Source organism: Paramormyrops kingsleyae, chromosome 21 (genome assembly GCF_048594095.1).
Source record: "Paramormyrops kingsleyae isolate MSU_618 chromosome 21, PKINGS_0.4, whole genome shotgun sequence".
In the NCBI taxonomy this organism is placed as follows: Eukaryota; Metazoa; Chordata; class Actinopteri; order Osteoglossiformes; family Mormyridae; genus Paramormyrops; species Paramormyrops kingsleyae.
In genome coordinates, this window is record NC_132817.1 from 4,555,205 (window position 1) to 4,582,074 (window position 26,870).

At 49.2% G+C, this 26,870-nt stretch overlaps 1 protein-coding gene and 1 long non-coding RNA gene across 2 annotated transcripts in view; both read left to right on the forward strand.

Annotated features, from left to right (window-relative positions):
- The window catches only part of LOC111846476 (uncharacterized), a 117,949-nt gene that overhangs the window by 21,419 nt on the left and 69,660 nt on the right, over positions 1 to 26,870 (forward strand). The window lies entirely within an intron of this gene.
- Positions 15,183 to 19,688, forward strand: LOC111846448 (uncharacterized). Its single transcript, XR_002838888.2, has 2 exons — positions 15,183 to 15,993; positions 19,161 to 19,688. It is a non-coding gene; the product is annotated as an uncharacterized lncRNA (long non-coding RNA).

Genomic DNA, 26,870 nt, shown 5'->3' on the forward strand with positions numbered 1-26,870 from the left:
CAGGGGTGCTTTGCTTTGCAAGACGGATTTTGATTTGCAAAGTGGACAGATCAGTAATAATTAAGATGCACGTTATCAGGGTGACGGCATTTGCATCTACGCACAGGAAGATTTTCGAGATTGCAAAAGGAAATTAATTTCTTTAATCTTCAAGGTAAAAATCTTAATTCTTGCTAGAAAACACAATTGTTACTGATTGCAAACTGGCTTTGAATATGACGATGGTGCTGTCCAGTCACACAACTTCCTTTCTATGTGTAGAAGGACACTGAGGACTGAGAGTACAGATTTGTGCAGAAGATCCCTCTATCTGTGGTTTAATTTATTCTTATGCAGTTTACTGACAGTTACCCCTAAAATGAGTAAACCTCCATGATACAATCAGCTCTTCCTCAAGATCATGTTTGCTAACTCTGATTGGTGGGGTGGTATGAATCTCAGTGAATTAGGGATCTATGGCCGGAATGTGGGTTTGAATCCCATTGCCGGAAGGTTGTGAGTTTGAATCCCATGACTGGAAGAATAATCATGTTGTTGCTGGGGCCTTGAGCAAGACCATTAACCCCAGCTGCTCCAGAGGGCCTGCATGCCCGGCTCTCTGACCCTGTACTCCAGCTCCCATGAAGAGCACAGATCAAAGTATTAGCATATAGCTATTGGCAGAGGTACAGTAATTTTCGTGAATCTGATGGACGGTTGATTTTTTTTCCAGTAAAGCACTTTACTGGGTTTGGGATTGACATGGTGAGCAAAGGCAGGACCGCCCTCGCAAATCCACGAGGTTTCTGTCGCCTTTGGCGAGCAGAGGCGGTCGCGCTCGAACGCTTATCAGAGACGATCCGTGAAGCGTTTCTGCTGTTTCCCATCTCAGCACTTGTTTCACAGAGTGATAAACAAACTTGTAAAGTTTCATGTGTTTGCTCTCTGCATGTCATTTTCGAAAACACAACAACACCCCAGCTTAGGGTTTCTGCCGGAGAATGTCTCCGTTACCGTGGTACGTCCCCGGACACGCCGAACACACACACGCTCGGCATCGATCTGTAACACCAGCACTCCAACACCGTGGTCATATATAACACACGAGGAAGCTTGTGGAAACCTGATTATTTTTATTGTCAAATGCAGCCCCATCTCTTTCTGCATGGGGGGGTGGGGGGGGTTGTAATGTAAAGTAATGAGAAAAGGTTCTGGTTAGCCAAACTTCCCCCCCCCCCCCACAGACCCCTAGAATGGGCCTGCTGACCATATTTGGACAGTTATTCAAACTGGTCTTTGGGAGGGGGGGGGTCGCTACTCTCTCCGGCCCCCAGATGCCCCATCTCCGCACGTGTCTCATCTTTGAACCCCCCCCAAGACACACTCCACAACTCGCACGCTTCACGTCTTTCGGGGAGTGAATGGTAATGAAAGCCCCCCCCCATCCCGAAGTGAGCTTTTAGATAAATCTCTGGCCTCTTTGTTTGACTTCTTGATGAGAAAGTGTCGCGCAATAATGCAATTCTTAAAGGCAAGAGCACTTAAGAGGCCGGGAGGTAGATTAGCAGTTTGTAGGAACTATTTATAACCATAAATCCTGACCTATCAAGGCACCCTTGTCTTTTAAAAGGTACGCTTCAGTTCCAGAGAGCAGGAGTCAGCTTGAAATGCAATATCCTGAAAGAGGCAGCTGTTACAGGGTGCAGCTGGAGTGAATGAGAGAGAGAGAAAGAGAGAGAGAGAGAGAGAGAGCGGACAGAGAGGGGAGCATCCAATTAGGTGTGACCTTATCTGAGCCGACTGTATCTTTGCATTTTATATCTGGGGCCCATCTGAGGTGACCAGGCGTGTGGAGCGGTACTCAGTGAAATTACAGGATTCATTTATATCCTAAACGTGCTCTCCACTCACGCTAGCCCTGTAATGGCTGAAGATTCGCATATTTCATGACAGGCCCTATTAAGCGGTGCCCCCTCCCCTGGCATCACAACGGCGTCCCCCGGGCGAGCCGTGGATCCAGGCGGCCGCCGGAACCGGAACCCGCCGCCAGAAACGTCTTCAGAACTTCGCGACGCTTCTAAGAGACCAAGAGATGGGTCGTTACTTGGAGGCCTCTCGCGGAAAACCGACAGCTGTACCCATGACCTCTGACCCCTGTGATGTCGCCGAAACCATTTGTGTCGTTGCCACTGTTAACGACGGTTCCTTAATTAAGCATCTTCTGTAACAGACATGCTGTGTTTGATTCTTCAGGGATGGTGTGGCTGGCCTCAGACCAGTCAGACAGCATGATTAGTCGGTCGAGAACCTCGACTAATAACTTGGTTAGAGAGCTACAGGTGCTGAGGAATTGACCCCCTAAATAATTAATTAGAGATAAATAATTCATGAGAGAGCTTTGTTTTGTTTTTGTTTTTTTTTCCGAGGTCTGCGACGGTGGCCACGTACCGCTCTTAATGAATGTGCTCCGGTGAAGTTCGTTTGCCTTGTTTAAAGAATAAAAGCATAATTATCTTTAATAACAAAGGAAGTGAATTCACAAATGAACTTGTGCTTAATTAACATGCAAAGTCCCAGGGAATCTGCAGAAGGGAATGAACTGGACCATTTCATAGGCGGCCTTCATCGGAACGAAACACCTGCATGTTCAAACTCAAAGTTTTATATTTATTTTCCAAAGGCACAGCTCATCGCTAAAAATAAAGATAAAAAATAAGACTGATTATTGCGTACATGCGCTGATAGGTGTGTTGCACATCCGGGAGATTCTGCTTCGGTCACAGAAACGGACAGAGAACCCAAACGGCATAGCATGACCCGGTTCTCCCTGGACGCTGCCCCAACGTGTGGGTGAAGTTGCAGGGACGTGCCAGACTGGGCTTTTTCCAAACTGCCGCTCGTAATGGCTCTCAAGAGCAGCCGGGTCATCGTGGATACCGCCGGGCCGCCCCTGTCCGTGCACCAAGACGTTCTGTCTTAATTAAAAGCCAATCATTACAGCCCTATCCTGCATCTGCCAATAGTGATCTGGGGGCTGTCCGGACGCCAATCAATCAGCATGTCAGCCTGCAGGGCCCCGCCCTCCTCCTCTGTTCCTGCAGGAAGGTGAGGTTTCCCAGAGTTATCAATTATCTATTCAATTTAGGCTGCCCTCTCAGTAGCGGGAGTGGGGACAGAGCCTTCCAGGATCCCAGGGTCCTCTAGGGCTAAAGTGCATAAGCCTCTCGTAACATTGTGGTACATTGGCGCTTGTGCAGCACGACCAACAGGGGGCAGAAATGCTCATATTGCAGCTGGGAAAATGTCATATATAATGTACAAAGAATCCATAAAAACCAGGGTGACTCTGCGAGGGTCCATGATTTATTTTGAAGCGCTTAACTGGCAGCCCCGTCCAGATTAAACTGGATTTAAGTGTGGGGAGGGGGCCTTTTCCATCGGGATTTTGGGGGAGGAAAGTCCCAAGTGTCGCGAAGATACTGGAATGGGAAATCTTGTAGCACGTGATTCAGGACTGGGGGGCGCAAGTGGGGGTGGGGGGCTGCATGTGACAAGCTTCCGCAGTGACAGGCACGCTGACACAGCTTACACGCTCTATCCCAAATTGAGCTGGGGGGCTCTGATTGGAGTGACATGCTGGGCAGGAAGTCCCCGTCTCCTTGGCTCCGCCCCCCCCTCAAGAGCGATAGTGTCCATTAGCGAAATTTCAATATGTGTGCAAGAATGCAAGGAAACAGGACAGACTTTCAGGTCTCTAAATAGTCCTAGACAGAGAGAGGGAAATAGAGAGAGAGAGAGAGAGAGAGAGAGGGAAAGGTAACCTAGATGGGCAGGGAATCTGCATCAGTGACCTGAAGCCAGGTGCATGTACAGGGGTGGGGCCACAGGAACAGGAAATGTGATTGGTCCCCAAAATGTCCCCTCCCCTGCCACTCACCCATTCACAACATATCATTGGCTAATATGATTGGTCCCCTTGTATGAGTTAGGGCCCCACTTATGTCCTCCACCTAGAATCGCCCGTGCCTGCAGCTACATTTACCCCCTGCCTGTGTTATCTGTAAGCTGAAGTGAATCCAAGTGGCATAAATAAGCTCAGGGATGCGGCACAGGAAGTACAAACCACTGGCACCGACGCGCTGATGGAGAGCACGGCCGGCGACGCATGTTGGGAGTTAACTACTGGCTCTGAAAGCGTCATCCCCATGACGACGGTATGAGCATCATCCGGGCACCAGTAGGCTTACCCTAACCCTAACCCTAACCCTAAAATGGTCACCCTAACCCTAGGCCTGTCTCCCCGGTCTGGTCTGCACATGGTCTCCTCCAATGGATGGTGCTATGTGACCACACAGGCTCATGGGTGGAGGCTGAAAGAGCATCAAGCAAGGTCAGCAGAAAGAGCAGGGTGGTCGGTCAGCTTTGCGGAGATGCGTGGACGGGCACTGCCCTCACTGCGAACATTACAGCCGCAGCTGGTTCATTTCCTGTAAGTGACTTTGCATTTCCCCGTGATGTCTGCTAGACTTTTGCCCCTATTTGGTATTTGATCCTCCATAGCTGTTGCATTGGGTTTGAAATTCATTGTCTGACACTGAGCTACGTCTTATATACTTTGAAATTGTGACCTTTTATGAAGTTTTGTTAGATGAAGTACTTGCAACCCCAATTCCGGAATCAACAGAACTACTTGCAGAAGTCATGATTTTTTAGTGTTGTAACTTAATTAAATTAAATGGCTGGCAATCTATACATTAAGAGTACATTTCCATGTACTGTGGGGGTTAAGGTAACGATCAGCAGTTACCTAATCCATCCTGATTACCAAATAAGCGAGAGAGGAGGCTCTAACATCCCTTTTCCTGACCAGGAAAAAAGATTAAAATGGCTTTCCCTGTGGCCTAAATATTTAATTTCTTAATAGAGGACACTGCTGCTGACATTAATTTTATAGGACTAGTGAAGTCATTAATGAAGTTGATGTCAAATGGCAAGTAGTGATATTAATTTGTGGGGAGAAAAAGGAGCGAGTGAAGCATGGGATTTGTGTGTGGCGGAGGCGAGCGGATGGAGAGCAGGAGGTAGTGGCAGGATGGCAAATCACCCTGCATCAGGGGCGTTGTATTAAGGGGCGTTGAATTAAAGGGGCGTTGCATTAAAGGGGCGTTGCATTAAAGGGCCGTTGTGTCCTGTTAGAAGGCCCCTAGCCCTCCTGAAGTCCTGGCAAGGCCTTCCATTTATGTATGCCTATGATTTAATCACTCTATTCGAATCAATCGAAAAATGGGCTCCACTAATGATTTCATTTTGGTTTTCGTGCTTTTTTCCCTCTGATAAATGAGTGATATTTTCACTATATATGTTTTAAAGTGACATATCTTTTAAGTGCAGAGGGGTGGGGGCTTGGGGGGAGAGAACATTCCTGAAAATGTTAAGTGTTGTCACCAAGGAGAAGCCTTTATGTCCAGCTGCTGGTCACGTTTATTCACGCTCATTATAATTCTAACACATGCATATTTTTTTGGAAAAAAATTAAGAAATGACAGTTTTAAGGTAAATATAGCGAGGTCTCATAATTGGGCTCATCCTTGCAGTTTAAGGGATTAAAAATCCTAAAAAAATACATACATAAACTACACTTGAACAAGGCACTTACTTTTTATGATTTGTGAATAATTCATTGTAAATTTATTAATAATTCCCAGGAATTCATGAATAATTACTTAAATTTAATTAATTCAATTAATTACAGCCTTGCTGCACGTAGAGGGATGATTAGCTGTGAGTTAAGTCCCTGGGAATGGGTGATTATTCTGAAGGCCATGATGTCACAGCAAAGATCACAAACCACCGCAAATCGCAATTGGGCCAAAACCCCGACACCGACAGCAGCTGCCCCCTCCTTCCTGCGCTCTCCCCTTCAGCCCCTTTCGCTGAGCATTTGTTACAGGACGGGAACGACCTGATGGGCCGCATTACGTCACTGAGGGTTTTGTCAGCTAGGGGGGGCCACTGAGATGTACTCTGCCCCCCCCCACCCCCAAATAAAGAAGGACTTTAGTAGATACAGAAGTCAAGGAGGAACATTTAATGCAGCCTGACCTTTTGAAAAGGGCAGGTGCTGTGTTCCTGTGCTGTGTTCCTGTACTGTACCCCATTCTCTCTTTATTTACATTTTGGGTGGGGGGGGAAGCTTTCAGTGAAGTTTACACATGCTGTTTTCCATTTGGTCCTGGGAGACGATCCATCTTACCCTCGTTCCATCTCTCTCTCCCGTTCTCTCTCTTTCCCTCCTTTTTTCCCCCTCCGTGTTATGCACTCGCTAATTTATCCTTTCGCTACGGTGTCCTGTCATCTCCTCATTTTTCTTGCCGTGCTGCTAATCTGAGAAAATCCCGGCCGAATCCTTTGATTGTGTGTTTGGACGCCGTCCACTTCTGAGGGAGAGATTTAATGGGCTCCCCGGCACTTGTTGCACCCCATTCGTCTGGCAGGATGGCTGTAGACGCTTGTTTTAATAAGTGTGCTTGCCATTTAATTAGCCGGGGGGACGGCCGCTCTTCATCACGCTATTTATCTGCGATGTGGCAGCGCTTCTTCTTTAACTTTCTTCATCTTCGAGGGGGGTTTGCCCCCCCCCCCCTGAAATTTTTGAGCTCTGCATCTAACACAGATGCTGATTGGAGGCCACCTGTAAGGCTGCAACCTTCCAATCACAGCAACCAAAAACCTTCCAATCACAGGCACAGCGTCCTAATATACTGAGCCACACGCCCCCCCCCCCCATAACATGTTTTTACATGCTACACACGTCGCCCCTCGACGATTTACCGCAGAGCTATGGATGCGGGCACCTCCTTCGCTGGCCATAGAGCTGTGAGACACCACGGTTCGACTAAATCTGACTCAACTGAGCCTAGTTTGTTTTAATAAGTTTAAAACACTGCTGCTAAATTAAGTAATTCTTGATTTTCTTTTAAGTTCTGCCGAACTCACCTGTCCAGCACTTGTTAAAGACACTGACTTACAGCCGATGCTAACTGAACGGCGCAATTGAATAAGTTGAATTTGAAGGACAAGTAACATTTGAGGGAAAAAATGGGGGAATGTGTAGTTCCTGAGCATGACCCTTAACCCCTCAGTTATACATCGCTTTGGAGAAAAGCATCTGATAGATAAAATGCAAATGATAAAATACAAGATGGATCCGGTAAAGGCTGTGTGGACACTCGGGGGCATTCGCTCTCTTTTGTGGAGTCTCGCACTTAAGACGATGACTCAGAGGGATAATTAGATCTGCAATCTGTCCTTCCTCTCCTTTTCTCACCGGTCGCATCTCGACCACCTTATCAGAGCCCCGATCGGCACCATCAGCGAGGCAGTTCTGGATGCTTCTCTGTGCCGCCACATTTCTGTCAGGCGGCCCATAATTTGCCTGCTAAATCGGGAATAAGCAAATGAAGTTCTCCTCCGGGGTAAAGACAGAATTAAATGCCATGTACCCACGCGTTGCTGTGAGAAGGATTACGGCGGAAACGATTTCTCCTAAAATGCATTTTCTCGCCGGCTTTCCGGAAGACGGCTGCACGCTCGCTCTCCTTAGCTAGAACATACGCTTTTCACGGTCCTTCCTTGCGGCTGGTCGTGTGCCACAGACAGTCAAATAGAACTTTTCCGGCAAAACCGAGGTAGGAGGAATTAGCCGGTGGAGCTTTGTTTTAATCCACTTTGCGGTGTTTACACCGTTAATGAATACGCGCTTGGAAGCAGAAGTCTCATTTCCCGAGGGGTGGCGAATCAGCTGGGGGCCCCCGCTCACTGTTTGGTAACCTCCCCGATAATGAGGGCGGGGCCCGTGCCTGTCCTCTTCCAGGGGCCCCTCTCTCCCGCTGGCGTTGTTTTTAACGGGCTAAAACGAAAACGTCTTTATAAAACAGGAAGGCGAATCTGTGTCACGTATTACTAGTCGTTTAGACCGCGGCCAGACTCAGCACAACCGGGATCCAGACTCAGCACAACCATGAAAACTGGATAAGTGGAAGATGTTGTAATGGAGGGATGGAAGGATAGATAAAATCACACAGCCATTGAATGAACCAGAGAATGGCCCAGTAGAGGCTCAGAGCTCAGCACTAGCACCCATTACCTGGGCTAGTCTTACTTAGACAGGTCTCAAACAGGTAGGGTGTCCTGACAGCCGGACCGGGAGGATCCGACACGAAGAGCGGGCAGGACCTCGTCTTCTGCCATCACGGTTATATATAGCGATTGTTTTCACGACACGTCAAAGCTCTGCGCTAAATTTAGGAGCCATTTGTCTTGTCATTAGACGCCGGGATGAAAAGGTCGAGGCTGCGACTGGATTAACGCGCTGAGCTACCAGACTTTTACACGGCACTAATGAACTGCGGACACGCCAGGCCCCTGCACTGCGCATCCTGACCGGACCGCGCCAAGTCCCACCGGGGGGACCGGCCCAAAAAAGCTGCTGCCAGACGGAAGGGTGCGTGCCAGCACATGCTGGGGTGTGGATCCCACACTCTTTTAAGTGGGCGCTGCCTAATCCCGGCTATCATAACGGGGCCCAAGCTGGGGGCCCCGAGGGAGACCCCCCCACCCCGAAACCATGCTCTCAGGGGCAGAGGGGTGGTGGATTTGGATGTTAAACAGCTGGACACACTGCCATTGAAGGGTGTTTTGAAAAAACGGCATTAAAAACACTGTGATTTCACACTGGGAGATGGATGGACCTACGTACTCAAAAACAGGAACACGGCTGCTAGGTGCTTTTTAAATACATAATAAAATAAAATAAAATGCTACCCACATAACATAGGCCTAAGTCTGCACCCAGCTTTTTTACTGCGGTACGGAAAGCTCCAGAAACCTTGACCCCTACAACATTTCATTTGTTTTATTTCATTGTACTTTATTTTATACAATATAATATTTTATATCAGCTCCGACTGCTTAGTTTCGAGCGACAGCCTGGTCTGGCCCCCGAATCACAGAGTCTCTCACCCCCACGTGTGTGTCATCACTGTGGTTGTCTTGCTGCTTCCTGGTCAGCCACACCTCACCCCCCCCAAACGTTGTGGCTGCTGTCCCATATTGTCCGTCGGGCTCGGTCACCGACAGCACTGTCCCTTGTCCCTCTTAAAAATGCGGCGGTGGGCAGCAGTGCAGGGCGCGCCCCCCTACCTCCCCGCAGCCTCGGCTCTCAGCCCCTGAGGCCAATGACAACCGTGCATTAGCGGCTAAATGAGGCCTGATTTGATCACGCTCACGCCAGTGGCCGCTGGGCTATTTTTAGCGTCTGTGGGGTATGGCGTTCAGGCTTTGTGGAGCTGAGCCCAGCAGTAACAGGGCGGGCCCTCCTCTCAGACCTTGAAAAGCCACTGGCACCTAAGCTCCGCCCCCGACGCCAGGCGGGTGTTGGTTTGAAGGCCGACCCTCCGGCGGCTCGCTGGGATGCAGCGTCTTAGTGCACAGACAAGATTAACAGGTGATGTGGAAAGAAGGCAGGGGAGACAGAGAGGCTGAAGCTGGACTTTACAGAGGCTGTGGGGTGGGGGGGGGTTAAGCCTGCTGGGTTGGCGCCCTCAGAAGGTGGTGCCCTGGGTGGCCGCGTATGTCACATGACGGGGTCGTGTCAGTCAATGTGGCGATGTGCCTTTGGAGGCGTGTCAGATAATTATGGAAGGATTGGGAGTCATTATGGGGGTGGGGGTGCGGGGATTGGTGCTACATTACTGCAGGATCGGGGGGGTGCTGCATCCTAGCTTAATCCCACGTGGTCTCGCTGGATTGGGACAATTCCTTGACAATCCCATGATTTTTCTCATAATTTGAATTACTGTGTTATCCCAGCAGTAATCGATCAATCAGCCCTATCCCTGTCAGGTACATTTCTGGTTTTCTGTATGCGGTTATTATCTATTATATTCCCCTTTGAAGGAGGAGCAGGTCTTGGCCAGACATGCTCACGGCAATGGCGGATTCCTGCCTCAGTGCCTCAGTCAGCCCTAGCCTTTCCATGGCATTGCTACGGCTAAGGGACCATCCATAAATTACTGTAGCCATCACAGAAAAGTAAAGTGGCAAGTGCCATAGTGGTTTAACAAATTTCCAGCATGGAGGGGCTCCCTTAACGTGTAACTACTTTAACCAGGTCAACCATTCAATCCAGGCAACAGTATTCGAAGTTTCTTCGAGTAAATTTTCCAGGCAGCAAAAATATCACAACAGTTTAGGTACATTGTCACCTCTGAGCAACAGGTAAGAGTGACAGTATGTGGTGATGCAGAGCAAGATAGATGTGACATCGCCGGCATGTCCGAATGGGGGCATGAGGTGACGTAACAATCATGGGAGGTAGTCTTTGTAGGTGGGGGGTAAATAAATTCCTGTTCTCGGAGGATGCATCTTAGGGTGTGGGGTGCAGGAGCGTGTGCTAACGGCTCACAGAGGCACGCGGGGGTCACGATGCCCCCCCAGCTCTCAGCCCCCGTCACCATCATAGTTGTTATCTTACGTCCTGCCTGTAATTTGAATTAGCGGCCTTTCTTAGGGCCCCTAATCGGACTGCCATTTACGCACTCTGAGCACGGCTACGTTCTGCTTCCTCGGGTTATTTTTGGCTGCGTGTGTTTTTTATTTGTAAGTAGCATGCAGGGTAATTAAAATAAACTGTTTACGTCGTGTTTATAAAGCACAAGGACAAAACGCACCACGAGAGGGACGGCAGTCACCAGTGATGTGGAGTGGCAGCCATTAAGCACAAAGGAGCTGGGATCCAGAGCGCTGGCTTGGCACATGTGCTGACATTTCTGTTGCAGCCCTTGGCTTCGATAATTTGCAGAGTCCAAATGGGTGTTTACTTTTATTCTCTTGGACGAAATCGCACATTGAGCACCCAGACATTACCGAGCACATTACAACAATGCGGAAACTGCAAGATATATAAAACAAATGCATTCATTTACATGAAAAAAGGGGTTAATTACAGACAAATATTCACATTGAGGCAAAGCAAAACAATAGATAAAGTTTCCAGGCCCTTCTAACTGATGTTTGCTTAAAATGTTGGCAAACAAGGGCACAAAATATGTACAATTACCTACACAGTGAGATTTAAATAATCTTAACATTATCAAGCTGACAAAAAACTACAATATAGAGAAAAGTAGAATGTTTATCCACAAGACACAAACCTTTCTCCACACACTCAATCCACTTGTTTTTTACAGCTTTGCTCTGACCGATCTATGGAATCTCAGTTGTGACAAAAAACATGCAAGCTCAAATGTAACATCATGGGGTAACAGTTCCTGTTAGATGGCCAGGCTCGCTGTCTGAACACAGAGATCACTTTTGGCTCCCCGAACCGCTGTACATTTCGATGAGAGGCTCTTTGCAGAAGGTGACAGGTTAACACACGCTTGACGATCCCCCCAGTCGCTCTCGAGGCAGTGATGAGGTGCAGGTCACCAGGGCACTGTGGGGATTCACTGGCATACACAAGCAGCAGTGACAACAATTACCATTGTTTTTTTCTCTTGTTCCTGGTATTTCATGATGAATGTGGGACACATAGTTCAACATAGGACGTAATTATTACAGCAGTTTGAGGGAGGGCGGCGGTCTCTGATGGGGCAGATGGGTTATGGAATTCTGTGTATGGGGGGTGGGGGGGTCGAGCTGGATTCCTCAGTCTCCAGTGTTAATGGTTCATGAACAGTTTCACAATCGCTGGGAAAATCTGAACGTGATGTTCAGTTCTCCAGTTGATAGCTCTGCTGAGGCATTCACTTCCTCATTAAACGGCAGCGTTTCAGCCGCGCTGACAGACCTGCGCTCCGAGTCTGGACCTGCGGATATATCTCAGCGCAGTCCGTCTGAATCTGCCTGCACCCTCACAATAAGTGCTTACAAAGACTGTAGAACATTAACATGAAACTTTGGCTTGAATTAAACCCTTTGATGGAGGACCCGGGCCCAAGCTGAGTCCAGATTCCTGAAACGGCGGTTTCCCTCACTTTCGGCGGCCCACGTTTATGACGAGTAAACCTGCCGTCGGAGGATGGCCTACTACAGCCCGGAGGAAGGCCTACTACAGCCCGATATGCAGAGTTGTGTGTTTCGTTGCTTCGATGGCTGAAACAACAGCTCGAATCAAAGGCGGACAGACAACCCTAAAAGCAGAGCAGCCCAATTCTGAACCCAAGTCCGAGCTCAAACCTGGGCCTGCAGCCACGATGGTGAATTGATTACATTCAATGTTACAGCAGCTCCTTCGGTGCAGGATCTGAAGATTTCTGGACACGGATTTGTATAAGTGGAGGGATGTCATGAAGGTTTTTTCTCCCCTTCTTTTTCTTGCCAAGCTTTTTTCTTGGAAAGGAGGGAGAGCTGGCTTCCACATAGACCTCAGATCTCCACCTGACATTCTGTAGACAGAAGTGCTGACTGATCAGTGTTTTAATTGACTTCCAGGTTTAAAGATCAGTAGGATCCTCCCGGCTGCCAGAAGCCTCCAATGAGTAGAGAAGATCTGAGGGATGAAGTCGGGCACTGTCCCTGGGCCTCGTGTTGGAGAGGCGTTGGGGGGCCGGCGGGCTCCGAGCCGGAGGAGGCATCACGAGCTTTGATCGCAAACCGCATCCATTCGGAAATAAACAAATTGCACTCAAACTTGCCGATCAGCACAATCATGGTGTTTCCCGCAGCTTGACAAGCTGGCAGAAGCTGTTTCTTGTAATTATACAACTGACAGTTTTGAGAGTTTTCACACTGCTGCTGTTTGCCTCTTCGGAAATGATTCGATATCGGCAGGAGAATGTAAAAATCTGCAAGGCACATGGTGAAAGTGAACGTTAATCTGAAAGGCGTCCAGCGGGCCAACGTCGCACGCGAAACCCTCGGTAAAACGACTCTGGCGGCGCTGTTTACGAGTAGCGTTACAGTGAGTAGTAAATCTCTTGTCAATAAAACTCGGCTACATCAAATGTGCAGCCAAACAAACAGCTCATCCCCGCTTCCTGTGTGGGCCCCTTTCTCCGTGTCCTTGTGCAGCGTCTGGTTATCGGGCCGCACGCAAGCACTAGTGTTCCACTGGCAGGTCATTAGCTCCCAAATCCAGGTCACAGCTTGAGGATCCTGCCCAGTTAGGCCCGGGGGGGGTAAGCAGGAAGTGGGTGAAGAAAGAGCTTGTGAGTCACACTTAGCCCCCTTTTGGCTGTCACCTGACGGGCGTGTCTGACCTGAGGACAAAAACACGCAACAGCCAATCAGTCACATGGTCAGCAGGTGGAAGCCACGCCCCACCCCCTGTGCTGCCCACATGTCCCCTCCCTCGCTGCATGCCCGTACATGGGGGCTTGCGCTCCCAGACGTGGACAGGGCCACGGGAGATGGTGCCGAATCCATAACATGCAGAGAGACTTCAGTCACGGCAGCTCGTGTCAGATTCAAACCAAACCACAACGTGCCATGTAGGTGAACCTGACCAGCTGTCCCAACTCTGGTGCATAACCTGTCCTAGTTAAACTGAAGTGGAACTACACAAGGGAGGGGTGTGGGTTCATGAGTGACACCCCCCCCCTCCCCCGCTGCTGTGATGTAACATTTATCTGGCTGCATTTGATACAAAAATGATCCGTACGGGTGTTTCAATCACCCGGTTTGAGAACCTCACATGCCCCCTTGTGTATTAAGGTCCCTCTGCCCATTTTTTTTAAATTAAACATCATACATCTGTAAGGCAAGGCTCTTTTTTTTTACCCCAAGCTAAGTTCGGAGATTCGGCGTCTCACTGCATGTGCTGAATACCGAAGGGAGGGGCAGTTGTTTACGCTCACGTGTTTCCTGTCTGGGCGGAACGGCGTCTTGTGAGGGGGAGCCAAAACGTGACACAGGAGTGTGATTCACCGATAATTTAACACGACAAATTGGCAAAATAATTCACTCATCCCGGGCACCGTGAGCGAGAGCTTCTAAACGCTTTACGTGCGTCAGGCCCGTGCGGCTGCAGAATCTGTTCCCCGCAAATTGGACAAATTGGATTGATAACGGTTGGTACAGTACGCGATTTCCCACCGCGATATTACACTGGCGTATTTTTCATGTCCTCCGTAATTGATTCCTAACGTCTTACAGTAATGCATTAGGCTTGACGCGTGTCCGCATTCGATGCGACTGCAATGCAAATCGTCTCATGTTTATGTGGGCCGAGCAGCTTGGTGAACACGGTGAAATCACATTTCACCGTGCGATGATCTGTTTCAGCTGCGGAGACAAAGAGCAAAACAGAAGTCAGTCTTCATCTGTGGCCCTTCACTCATCTAGTCCTGCTTCCTGACTGGGGTCAAGAGTTCAGCGGGAAAATTGTTTTTATGGCTTTTTTAATATGATTATTGTTTGTGCATGTAGAATTGTCCTCATACAGCCTTGTGCTATATGAATTTTTGGAACAATATTAATAGGGCTGCCAGCGCAATGCGGTGGATGAGAGTTAAGCCCTGATCATTGGCGTTATAAAAATGTATAAAACAAAGGAGAAATAACATCTATTATATGCAAAACGCAGGGCTCAAGGGCTCTGTGAGCATCGTTATATTGTCATTTCAGAGACATTTTTAATAACCTTGTTTTTTTAAACGCATCTGGAAATGTGGTTACGTTTGATGTGTTTCACAAAGGGGCATTTTACGCCTGATAAGAAACACATGCCTTCCTCTCTACATGTAAATGTCGGCTGTGCCACAGCTTGGACTGGGAAACGTCCCCCACCCCCCCGCCGCCAACCCGCCAACCCCACAGCGGGACTATTAACCGGAGAGTTCTGACTGGTGTGGAGGTGAGTCAATTTTGGGGGTTGCCCATGTTTTGTCAGGAGGGGGTTTCGTGTCGGGGTCAAAGCTGGGGTGGCGTTTGCTGAACGAGGACACAGACTGATGGTGTTTAACGTCATTAGGGGGCCTGAACCCTAGCCGTGTTGGGTAAACACCTCCTATGGTGCATTGGGGTCAGACGAGTGCAGGGTCTCCGGTGAAGGAGGGGCTGTCAGCTGAGGCATGTGTGAGGGTGGTATGCTTGTGGGTGGGGGTCGGGGGGGCACCATCCTCTCAGCTCCCTCAAGCCTCCCCAGCTGTGATCAAGAGATGCAGCCTAGTTCTTCTGCATTTCCACAGATGAAAATTGGCTCTGTTGCAGGCCGAGATGACAGCCACGCAGGTCACATGACTCCATGCCGGTAAAGGCCACGTATGGCCAGCAGGATAACAGAATGCATGCAGTATTTCATCAAACTAATGGAGGCGACTGCAGATCAGTGGTCCCCAAGACCGGAAAGCCACTCAGTTTATTTTTGTATTTGATGCTGGCCAACAGCAGAGGCCTGCACTATGGCCCACAGCAGAGGCCTGCACTACGGCCAACAGCAGAGGCCTGCTCTGTGCTGGGACGGTGATGCTGACCCGCAGCGGAGGCCTGCTCTGTGCTAGGAAGGTGATGCCAGCCTGCAGCGGAGGCCTGCTAGGCTCTGTGATTGAAGGTGGAAAGAAGTAAATATGCTGATATTTAGTGTCAGCTACCACTTCCAAATCTGGCCTTTGAGAGCTGATGTTCCTTTAATATTTACATAGTGCTTTATATTCAGAAGATAATGATAATAATAATTATTATTATTGTTATTGTTGTTGTAATTATTTCATATTGCTAATCACTGTTAGCTACAGTGAGATACAGTACGATGAAAAAGGATAGCAAAGAAAAAAATTAAAGCTGTTTAACTATACAAGTGTTTATTTGCTCAGACAAAAACACAGTTTAACACTAGAATAAATCTAAATGAATAGCGACACAACAAAAAGTAACAGGAATGTCTTTGGTTTTCCAAAAGGTTACTGATATCTATTTGGATGACTAGATGAACAGCGCTTCAGTTCCCAAACCTGTCCTCAGGGGCACCTCAGCCACGCCATGTGTTAAATTTCACCACCAGCTCTTAATTAGGTATTGATTAGCCGCACGCGATGTACTGTGGTGGAGTTCAACAAACACATGGGTATGCTGGAGGTGTCTGAAGGTTTTGAAATGGAGAAGCTGTCAACTTTTGACGTTTTGACCTAAAGTCATAGCTTTACACCAACATTAAGATAAAGGTAATATGATTTCCTTTGGCGGACTCAGTAATTTGCACATTACTGCGTGTTTGCGATACTGAAGACAAAGGGATCCAGGAATCTGCCGGTAAGTGTGTAGCTCTGACATCCTCAGCGATCGTCAGCTTCAAATCACGTCTGTACAGCTGAGATGATACTTTAGTGATACTGTGCCCCTAGTAAGACCCACGTTTGCCCGACAAACAGAACATGTGGCCTAACGGAGCATGCAGCCTGTTACCCGCGTACGCTCACACTCCGCATGCGTGTTTCTACCACCAGGGGACGTCTTGGTGGCGAGTGGATTACACAGGAACACCTGTAACCGGGTAGCTACAGACTGAGGTTTGCGTAGAGAGTCAGATGAAGCCATTTACTAAGCGACAGGATGCTGATTTTAGCCTTTTCCTGTACGGATGAGCAATCTCTCTTCTTTAAAGACACTCCCTTCTCATTAACGTGGTCATTTACACGGACTGGTAAAATATTTACCACCTTTAAATGTTTGTGTGTGCCTCCACGCGTCGCACAATCGTAAATATTGGGACGGCAAGCTCAGCTAACGTGTCCCCCACCTCACGGACGTCTGCTATCCACCCAGAAATGTGTGTAACGGGAACAATAAAAGCGAGCAGGAGCCGGGGGGGGGTGGGGCTCTCGGAAGTGGCGTGCTGTTAATGGCTTATTAATTGCTCATTACGGACTGTCATTCCTTGATGTAATTGCTTAATTTTCTTCACAGATAGTCAATTTGTCCTCAGTCTGCTGCTGCCATGGCTCTCGTTCTCTGTGTTCTTTACGGTCTGGGAACACCCTGACTGAGTGTGAGCGTCCGTTTTTTGGGGGAAATCGGATCCAATGGAACGGCGTCTTCGGTCTGACAAAACGCCAAGCTGACAGGCTAATCAGATGGAGTAATTGTTCATGTGTGGCACATCTGTGGCGGACGTTAACCCTTGTGGTGGCGTGGCAGAGCGGGCTCTGCTTAATGGAGACGCACTTCCTCCTCCAGTGCGTCCGAATCGTGTGTCTGAATGCTCTGTCGGCCAGCTGGACCCGGGTCTAGCGGCACAACGGAGCCGCCTGCTGAGGCTGCGTCCCGTCGCCGTGCCGACAGCGCCACACGCGCACGCAAATGCACGCACACACAGAGAAAGGGTAACACTCTCCCCCGCCCCCCCATCCCACCCCAACGAATGATTAACGGCGTCTGATTCTTCCTAGTGTTTGCTCTTGTTAATTAAACTGTGCGTCGCAGGGCCCCCCCCCGGGGGGAGTGAGGAGGGGCGAGTGGCGAGGGGGAGTCAATGAAAAATCATTCTGCTGGGCAGAAGCGTCTCAATTTCGACGGCTCCGGAAGGCGGGGCAGCGCAGGCAGGTGGCCGATTCGCACGGTGGCCGATTCGCACGGTGGCCGGCGTGGGTGATGCTCAGGCAAGGACGGATTTCACAAATCTTCAGATGTGAGGCTTTGTGTCACGGCTGCCACTTTTCCGGGGTGGGGGGGTTTAGCCTCCCCTCATTTGCATCCTTCAAGGCAGGAGCTTAAGGTCAAGGCAGCTTTAGGAGGGGGGGTTAATCCCCCTGTTTTTGATAGCTGGGGCTCCTGGGCCGCTCTCCATTCGTTCATCACGTTCCCAGAACCAGGAACAGTGTCCGGACTTGCAAAAGACCCGCCCCAGCATCTTCGCTCTGTCCTGAAATCCTACAGTGCCCCCCCCCAAATGACAAGCTTGCGAGTTGGGGACCTGTCCATCAGGGACGTAACCAGAGCTGGGTGAGGGGGACTTTCACCCCCGCGGGACACGCAGCGGCGCGGCGGATGCATTTTTTGTGGAATGTTCCTGGATAATTAGAATCATATGTGCGATTTGAAGTGAAACGTGTAAAAATGTTGTTTCATGGGTGAGGTCGGAATTTGGTAAACAACTACTTTTACCATCAGGATTGTAGACGCTTGTTAAGAGATAATTAAAAGCGAGGGGTACATTTATATTCATGATCTATTTACGTGTCCTGTGAGACGTGACATGGTGGGACGTGCCCTGTCCAGCCGGGGGCCCACACACAGAGGTAGGCCTGCATGGAAAGACGGCGGCTCATAACCGTGCCCTGTCCAGCCGGGGGCCCACACTCAGAGGTAGGCCTGCATGGAAAGACGGCGGCTCATAACCGTGCCCTGTCCATCCGGGGGCCCACACGCAGAGGTAGGCCTGCATGGAAAGACGGCGGCTCATAACCGTGCCCTGTCCATCCGGGGGCCCACACGCAGAGGTAGGCCTGCATGGAAAGACGGCGGCTCATAACCGTGCCCTGTCCATCCGGGGGCCCACACGCAGAGGTAGGCCTGCATGGAAAGACGGCGGCTCATAACCGTGCCCTGTCCAGCCGGGGGCCCACACTCAGAGGTAGGGCTGCATGGAAAGACGGCGGCTCATAACCGTGCCCTGTCCAGCCGGGGGCCCCACACGCAGAGGTAGGCCTGCACGGAAAGATGGTGGCTCATAACCCCAGTGTGTCTGTCAGAAAGGAGGGTGTCTGCTGGATACTTGTGTTAAGGCTTTAGGGGGGGTGATGGCAGCCCCCGCAGGCGCCCCGCCCCCCCCCAGCCAAAACGAGTGACCCATTCCTTGAGCCTGACATCCATCTTCAGGACGGGTCATGCGTGCCCAACGGAAAGTGCCCCTCAGCCACATTTTATGAAGCCTGAAATGTAATCCAATAATGATTTGACTTGTAAGTGCTTCTAGCTAGTCAGCAGAGAGCTCTGACACGTGTTCTGCTACTCCTTAGAACTCTCGACAAAAAAACAGCTAAAGTCCATTTTCTTCTCTAATTTCGCTGTGAATAATCTGCTTTTTTTCCGCCTGTGCTCGGTTCTGCTCTGTTTGGTGCGTAAGTGCTATTTTAAAAGTGCTTGTTCTCTATTTTGTTGTTTATTTTATTATTTTTTGCCCTATTACTGCTGCAAAAAACTATTTTAAATTAATCATTACTTTTTTTCTTTTTTTTTTTTAGAAAGCGGCCTGGCTATTTTCGTTCTCTCCCGGAGAGAAAGGCCAGATCCAAGAACATGGATAACACACAGCTAATTAGCGAGGAACTAGTTAAGAGACAGCCTTGGCAGAACACCCCCCCTACCCTCGATACCAGAGTTACTGCCTGGCTGAGATCTGGGTGACCACTCTTTGACCTTTGACTGTTACTCTGAGGATATGGTTTCATGTTTTCGATGTTTCATTAACACAAATGACTCCCCTTCTATAGTCATATTGGAATAGATTTTGAAATTATGTACAGTAATTGGTATTCATTTAAATTTTACATTTCCACATCCAGGCGCTGCAATCAATTGCTCGGAGTACAAAAGGCAAAATATGTATTTGGTTTTACGTTTGTGGTTTTGTTGTGCTGTGGTAATTCAGCTCATGAGAGACATAAACTTCCCAGAGTCTGACTGAAGAAAAGCGAAGACAGTCTCGGATGGCCAGACGAGAGAGACATTTAAAGTGATAACTAATTAAACCAGATTTGTAGTTCAAAGAACTGCAGCTTTTTTAAGGCCTCCAAGTAACTGCTTGTGAACAACACATCATTCTGTTTTTACATTTTTTCACATTTATGTTTTTTCATTGATCACACACGGGCTGTATTTATTAAATTCTGCTTATCAGTGTCCATCACTGTTATGCATGGTTCCCAAATTCAGATGTATGCGGAGTCTCAATGCAAATGCAGATGCGTTCCCAGTTTCTGGCAAATCTCCGGGGGGTAAATGGCACAAAGAGCCCATAAACCCCCACAGTCACGCCTGCAGGAGCGCCGCAGCACAGCAGATGAGGGGGGGTTGGTGTGACGCACGGCTACATGGATCACGCGCCTGTGTTTCTGTGGAGGGGCTTGGAGGCGAAAGACGGCCCTGTTGTGTCAGGGGGAGGTAAGAGGCAGTCCGTGTGTCAGGGAGGTAAGAGGCAGTGTGCGTGTGTCAGGGGGAGGTAAGAGGCAGTCTGTGAGTGTCAGGGGGAGGTTAGAGACGGTCTCTGTGTGTCAGGGGGAGGCAAGAGGCGGGTCCGCGTGTGTCGGGGAGGTAAGAGGTGGTCCGTGTGTGTCAGGAGGAGGTAAGAGGCAGTCTGTGTCAGGAGGAGGTAAGAGGCAGTCTGTGTGTCAGGAGGAGGTAAGAGGCAGTCTGTGTGTCAGGAGGAGGTAAGAGGCAGTCTGTGTCAGGAGGAGGTAAGAGGCAGTCTGTGTGTCAGGAGGAGGTAAGAGGCAGTCTGTGTGTCAGGAGGAGGTAAGAGGCAGTCTGTGAGTGTCAGGAGGAGGTAAGAGGCAGTCTGGTTGTCGGGGGGGTAAGAGGCAGTCTGTGTGTGTCGGGGGGGGGGGGGGGGTAAGAGACAGTCTGTGTGGCAGACACAAGGCTGCAAAAGCTTTGTGTCATCTGATCAGCAAGATGTTGCCATTTAGTCAGGAAGGACGTGTCTGTGCCCCTGTATTTCTGTGTTTATGCATCCGGATCGGTAACAGGTAAAGGATGGCCCCAGCCACATCCGAATCCACAAAATCCCTCGATGAAGGTCCAAAGGAATGTGGTTATGTTGGCTCCTCCATCCAGCACCCGTCACCACAAGCCCCATGTCGCCCGATAAAGCGCGCTGGCTCAGAGCCGCGATTGATCCATGCGGGACCCATGGCTGTGATGAGTAATTGGCTGATTGTGTTTCCCTGGGACGCTGGCGCCCCCGTCGGTGGCTTCGCTAAGGGCCCGGGTGCGCAGCACCTATGTAATGCCCGAATCTTTATTCATTTCATGATCGCAGAGTCCACGCAGCCCCCCCATGCAAATCCGTCCGGTCGACTCATTTGGGTGAAATGGTGGAAATTGATGTAGCCTCACAGAAGGTTGGTGGGTCGAGGCTGGCCCAGTGCCGGGAGCACGGTTCTCAGATAAACCTTTCCGTTATTGGCAGACGGGATGCGCTTGAGCGAGTGTCGGAGGCCGAGGTCACAGGCAGCTGCCGGTTCCGTTTGTCCCGCTTGCTGATTTCGTGCTGCTGTGCTCGAAGCACCTCCGGCAGCGTAGAAGACGCCTGATTCCAATCGCCGATGAATAACTTTGAAAGGCAACAGAATATCTCTATTTTAGAGAAGTTTTACAGCGGCGTAAGAGGGAAATGTTATTTCCACAGGTAGGGACCTTTACGCACCTTTATTTATATGCATCTATTTATGTATTTTCATATGCTAACATATTTATAAATTGCATATTTATAATTTTATTTATTGTTTTTAGTACTTTTTTATTGATTTGGGGGGGGGGGGGGCGTTTCCATCTCCTCCTGTCCAAGGCCCCAGCAGAGTCCTTCATTACCGTCGACACTCAGGAATCCGGCACTTAGTGGCCATCGGAACCGCCCCTGTAACAGACAGGACGTCACGGCCACCCGTGTTAGCCTTGCCGCTAATGCTAACGGAAGCCGTCGGATGGTTGATGTTCACCCCGAAAGATAATGCTCCACAATGATAGCGCTTTTAATTTCTATATTGTGGAATCATTTTAAAATGCTTTGGCGAGATGTACATCTAGATAAGCAACGACAGTAATAATCACAATAATAATCAGGCCGTAATGCATTAGTGGGCTCACCGGTGGTTAAAGTGAAGAGCCCTCACCCATTACGGCCCGAGTACTTCACTTAATGCAACCTCTCGCTCGCTGCCATTTCATCTGGCCATATTTGTTGATGTTGTTTTTCACAAACGCGCCTGGAAATGGGGCCATTATGAATGAGTTATGGTAATGCGCTGGGGCACCGCATGCATTAATTTCATTAGCAAGTGGCCTCAAAGCAATAATTACCAGAGTAGGTGTGTCGCGGGCAATCATGTTAAAAATTGCCAGTTAATTATTAAGATTTTGTTGCGAGGGAGCCAGGGTTTGACATGAGAGTCGCCTTGAAGAAAAGTTGGAGAGGCAGATGCCAGGAAGGTCGCAACACTTGCGCCACGGCGCTGGGGGGCGGGCGGGGGAGGGGGGCGGTACCGCAGATTTGGTGCGTTGACAGCTTGCACTCCCGACTAATTACCGAAAACGGCAGCGATCTGAATGGGGGTTGTTTAATCCCCCAGATTGGTGAATGTGGAGAAGGGGAGGCATCAGCGGGCTTGGAAGCATGGGGGGGCGGGTGGTGGTGTTCTGCTCTTGCAGGGGTGAGTTCCCCTGTGACGGGATAAAGGCGCTTATTTGCAGATTAAGTGGCCGTTAGACCAGGACTAAACCCCCTCAGAGAGACTGTCCAGCATCCACCCCCCCGAAAGAGCTGCTCTAATCGCCGACACGTTGGGTTTTTAAGCTCGCAGTTGTGTCGCTCGTCACCAGCAGGGTGTGCGTTGCATGTGCGTGAATCAAACAACACAATGGAAAAGCACCCAGGAGCTGAAAAAGGCAGCCGCTGCTGTAACTGTCAGGCCAGGCCGTGGTGGGAGTCTCAATGGGGGGGGGGGGACGGGACATGAGTCCACTTCCAGTAGGGGGCAGCTGGGGAGCCACATCCTGAACTGGAGAGGTGGGGTTCATCAGCAGAAAGTTGATTGGCCCCTGGAGTGCCCCCTCCCCTGTCATTCATGTTAAAGCTAGCCCCCAGCTGATAGAGGGGAAGCTACAATAAAGCAGGAGCAGACATATCCATGTACCAACATGTCAGCCGGCTGGAACGTGACTTACTGCCCGACATCACTGCAAAACCTTCTACTCAACCCCCAAACACCTTTTTTTTCGGGGCGTAAGGCTCTTCTTCCCAGAAGTTTAATCCATCGACAGAAACCCCAAACCCTAGCCTGTCCACGTCTGTCACACGTCTCCTTAAAGTTGCATTTTTTCCCTCTGTACAGTTTCCCTTCAAAAATGTTAATCACGTCTTGATTTCACGTGGAAAGCAGCTTATCCCTTGATTGCGACGGATGCGCCCATCGTCAGGCGCGTCGCTCGGCTGAAAGCGGGACCTTCCGCCTTCGAGCGCCGCACACACGACTAATTCTCGCCTTGACAGGGCCTACTGTACGGAGGAAGCCGAACATGAAAGCAGCCTTTTAGCAAGACCAAGGTGACACCATCTGCAGCCACCCTAAATCCATATTTCCCAGCCTAATCCATCAAATTTAGCTTTGTTTTTTTACTTCCTTTTTCTGTAATCGGTGTAGGTTTATGTCTATGAATTTGGAAAAAATAATTTTAAAAAAAGGGCTGTCGAGTTCTAAGAGCTCGGAGGTTTTGTGTCAGTCTGTTTTTATTTTTTTTGGAAAATTAAAAGAGGAGAGGCTCCATGAAAGAGCCTGGATTTGTTTGGATATTTTCACTCCTGCCCCTCCTCCCCCGCCCCCCACTCCATTCCGCATAGTTAATATTTGACAAACAGCTGAAATGGGCCTGTCGCCGGGCCGCCAGCATTAGCCTGACGCGCGTTGTTTACATCACTTTGGGGGGCATTACAGTGGCGGCTATTTGGGGAGACTTCGGAAAACGAAAGCGGCCTGAGAGCTTTTAGCGCGGAGACGGACGCTAAGTGAACCTGGCGTTTCGCGGAGGTGCTTAGCCTCGCAAAGTGCGCTGGATTAGCCGAATGGCGCAGTCATGGCATCCATTTAGATGCCCGTGGTCTGATTGTGTTCCATAAAATATCTGAATTGCAGACTCCCGCTATTTAGTAAGTAGAGTGTAAAAAGGCACTCGCTCACTCGCTGGGCTCCCCCCCCCCCCCCCAAAGGGGGCGGGGCCCAACACATCAGTTAGCTTTTCATTAGCAGAACACTCTGCCTCGCATCGCGGCCCCAAAACACTGCAAAAATGAAATTTCGTGTGGGATGTTCATAATGGAAGCTTGAACCTGCCAAGATTCCGGTTTGAGAAAAGTAGCTCAAAAAAACAAACATTTTATTCCCAGTAAATCAATATCCTGACCGCAACTCCAAATGCTGACGTTATGATTTGCCTTTTGATATTGTATTCCGTCGCAACTCATTCGTGTTTAGTTACATTAATATTTGATTTGAAAATGTAATACCATTGTCTTCCAGAAAGTAGAATTAATTAGTATAATTGTGCTGACTGAAGCTTTTCATTTGTAGTTAGAGGAACGTGGGCTCTGTGGAGGGAGACTTCCGGGGGTTGTGGCGAGCTCTTGGCCCATGACCACCAGAAAGACGGGCTGAACATCGGAGTGATGGCAAACGATGGAGAAGCTCTTTCTGCCAGCAGTTTGCTCTTCACATTCTTCAGCTATTTTTACTTATGGAATTGTTTGGAAGATTCTAAGCACATTAGTCTGGGGGACAGTATGTGGCTCGGTGGGCTGTACCTGAGATTGGGAGATCACTGGTTTGAATCCCATCCTCTGCAAAATAGTCACATATCTATTGGGTTCGAATCCCATCTTCACCAGAATATTTACAAATCTTCTGCGTTCGAATCCCACTCTTAGCAGAATAGTCACATGTTTGTTGGGTTCGAATTCCACTCTTAGCAGAATAGTCATATGTTTTTTGGGTTCGAATTCCACTCTTAACAGAATAGTCATATGTCTGTTGGACCCTTGAGCACAGCCCTTCACCCCTTGAGCTGTGCTAGGGCTGGTGGATTAATGGTCTAGCCCCAAGGTTGACACTCAACTGTACATGTGCGTATGCCTCAAAGGAGAGTAGATGTGTTATGCAGGGAGAAAATAACTTTGTATTTGTGCAAATGGAAAGTAAAGTACCATAATTTCAGTGGTGAAGGAGACATAGGGGGGTGGTGATGGGTATGATGAGGTGGACGGGTGTCCTATGTGAACGGACACAAGATCGCCACGTGACTTGCTTGTGTTACGGTCAGGAGTCAGATGAAGACCACAGCTAGCCTTGGGGGGTGAGGTCAAATCCCAGGTTTCATTTACACCAATGGAGCAGCATGGCACAGCCCAACTCCGCTCACTGCTGTCGTTACAGGATTGGACTTGGGTTCCTGCCAACACGTTTTATCTAACCCTAATGCTTGGCCCCCGGGCCAAATTCATTTGTGCACTTCCCTCTTTCAAGGTTTCAGGGTGTTTTCAATCAAACCATTTTTAATTGGCTCCGAGGCATTGGAATTGAAACCGATGGAGATTTAATGGGGGCCACCATTGATTGGCATACCGGCGTAACCTCGAGGGCCCCTCCCGGCTCCTGGGAGCCCCCGGGGGCTTGGCCGCAGGCAGCACTTAGGAGCACAACTTTTTAATTGCGGTAGTGACTGGCCAGAGTGGCCCAGCCTGTTTTGTGTTTCGAGACAACTCAGTGACACAGACGTCCCATTAATGCCACAGTCTGCAAACATCCCCCAAGTTACTGAAAGAGTCAGACAGGCTGCCCAGTAGCGGATCTCACCTTCACTGCTTCATGACTGTATTCCAAGTGTAGCAGCTCAGTTGGACCAGCAGGGGCTGCTGTGCCAGTCGTCGAGGTGCACCGTTGGCTCACTATCTGCAAGGTCATGTGATCGGCATCTCAGCGCGTTGCATAGTCACCTCAAGTTAAAATAATCAGGTGTTATAGTCACTGTTTGGCAGACTGGAGTTACCTCTATCTACCTGTGCTTCCCGGATCTCAAGCGCCCAAATAGTTCTGGGCCACATGCCACTTCTGAAGCCTCACGCTCTGTATAACCTGTTTTATGTAAACAATGTCGCTGATAAATAAGCCGTAATGAAATGATATGAAAAGCATTAAAACATTATTAATTAAGTCAGTTATGAAGAAGCTGGCGTGTTGTGGCGCGTGGCGGTCCGAGCAGCCTCTGACAGACAGATTAGTTAATAGCTGATAAGATCGGCGGAACATCCAGGGCTTCTAATCAACTCGCTTTCTGCATATCAAGCTGCATCCCTCATTCCATCAAGCTAATTTACGCTGCAATAAAATGCTGTCAAACAGTCCCTTTCTGCCACTTTCGAAATAAAAATATGCTAAATTAAGCATAACTTTAATCAGTAAAAAAAATAAATAAATAACCTGCCAAGTACCTGAGAAAATAATGACGAATTGCACGGAACTGTGGCTGTAAATGTAGTCAGAAATGAAGAGAGGAAGTGGTGAAGTAAGACGACTGACTGCGCTAGCAGGGGTGTGCTAAAGACTGCATGCTGGGGTCAGACCCCCATCTCCTGCCTCTCGACCATGAGCATGTTTCCATCACGTGGGGCCGAGCGACGCCCACAATCCTGCCATTAGCCAGCTTAGTCATCTCGTCAACTAGCTATGTAGCTATTTCTGTTTTGTTTTTTTTAATTTTCCCCTAGATTCTCGTCGTCTGTTGTTTGCTTCTCGGAGTGTGTGATTCTGTGTAAAGCACACGGGATGTCGTCTCGAGGGTTACATGACAAACAGCAGACCCACGCTTGGAAAAACGATGGCCGGATGCCTTGGAAATGTGCAGGGGCCCGCTCCCCCCTCGCAGGGGGGGGGGGGGGGGGGGCCCTCACATCCGCATTTGTTTATTTAAAATGCAGCGAGGAGTGCGGAGAGATGCGTGTTCCAGGCTGGGCTCAGAAAACACAATAAAAAATGGGGGCAGACAGGATTAAAGGAAGTGAACAGAAAGAAAAAACTGTCATGATCATTACTGGGCGTAAATAACCATTAGCGTAGCATTTGCATAGGCGGGCAGCCTTTTTGCGTCTCCCTGTAATTACAAATACAGTATGAGCATAAAGCCCCTTC